Source organism: Otolemur garnettii, unplaced genomic scaffold (genome assembly GCF_000181295.1).
Source record: "Otolemur garnettii isolate 467f Iridium unplaced genomic scaffold, OtoGar3 scaffold00106, whole genome shotgun sequence".
In the NCBI taxonomy this organism is placed as follows: domain Eukaryota; kingdom Metazoa; phylum Chordata; class Mammalia; order Primates; family Galagidae; genus Otolemur; species Otolemur garnettii.
In genome coordinates, this window is record NW_003852501.1 from 1,465,366 (window position 1) to 1,466,628 (window position 1,263).

The window sequence follows — 1,263 nt, forward strand, 5'->3', positions numbered from 1 at the left end:
CAGGGGGATAGCTTGAGGCTCCATTTCAAAAAAAAAGAAAAACAGAAGTGTATCTGTTACATAGATATGTGGCCAGTCTGGATACACAAGAGAGTAGTAACCTGTGAAACAACCAGAACATCCTCTTAGATTTGCTTTCTCATAATGCAGTGATAGAATTCAGATAGCTGTTAGTGAAATACCAAGATTTAGGTACATACGTGTGACTTTGTCCCACTGTTGGCTAACTGTGAAATCAAGGAGAAGAAACATTGAAAGGGTAGGTCCAACTGAGGCTTTTGTTTTTATTTTAAAGAGCTAAGTCTTTAGTTGTTATAACCATTAACTATTACTTTGGCTTTTTGCAGTGATTTTCATGTTATTCAAGATTTTTTTTTTTTTTACTGAATGAGCTAATTTGGTACTTTTAAGATGAATTTTTATATACGCTTTATATACAAATCTTTTATGTAAAGGAAACTGTACCACCTATAAATGAAAATCATTTTATGTTTGATAACTAGCAGATAATAAGTATAATTAAAATTTTAATTTTTAATTTTAATTTTTAAATTAATTCAGTGAAAAAATAAATAAAATGGAGATGCATTCTAGGTTTCTATAGTCTTCTGGTTTCTATTGTCGCTTTTAAGAAGTCATCCTAATTATCATTTCTTTGTAGATGATTTAGGGTCCCCCCTACCCCATGGTTCCTGTTATGATCACCCTTTTCTCTTTGGTGTTCTGCAATTTCACTATGATGTATCTAAATGTGGATTTCTTTATTTGCCTCCTATTTAGGACTTGCAATCTTGTGATCTGAAAGTGCATATCTTTTGTCACTTTTATAAAATTCACATTTACTTGCTCTTTAAACATTGACTCTTTTCACTTTCTAAATATATGTGGGGGCTTTTTATTCCACCCTCCATGTTTCATAATCACACCTTCCTATTTTTCAATTCATCTCTCACTGCTGATTTCAAAGTAATTTCCTTTGCTTTTTGTCTTTCAGTTCAATAATTATCTCTTCAGCTGTACCAAATCCATTGTTTAATTTGTTCAAGAGTTTTTCATTGTAATGATTATCTTTTTAATTTCTGGAAGATCTAATGTATTTTTCAAATCTATCCTTTTATTCAGAAATATCTCATTTGTTTCAATCTCTATTCCTTTATTTATATTCTTAATCATTTAAGACACACTTATTTTGAAGTCTATCAAGGCTCACCCACACTACAGCACCAATGCTGTATTCCTTTTTAAGAGTAAATTACAATCCAT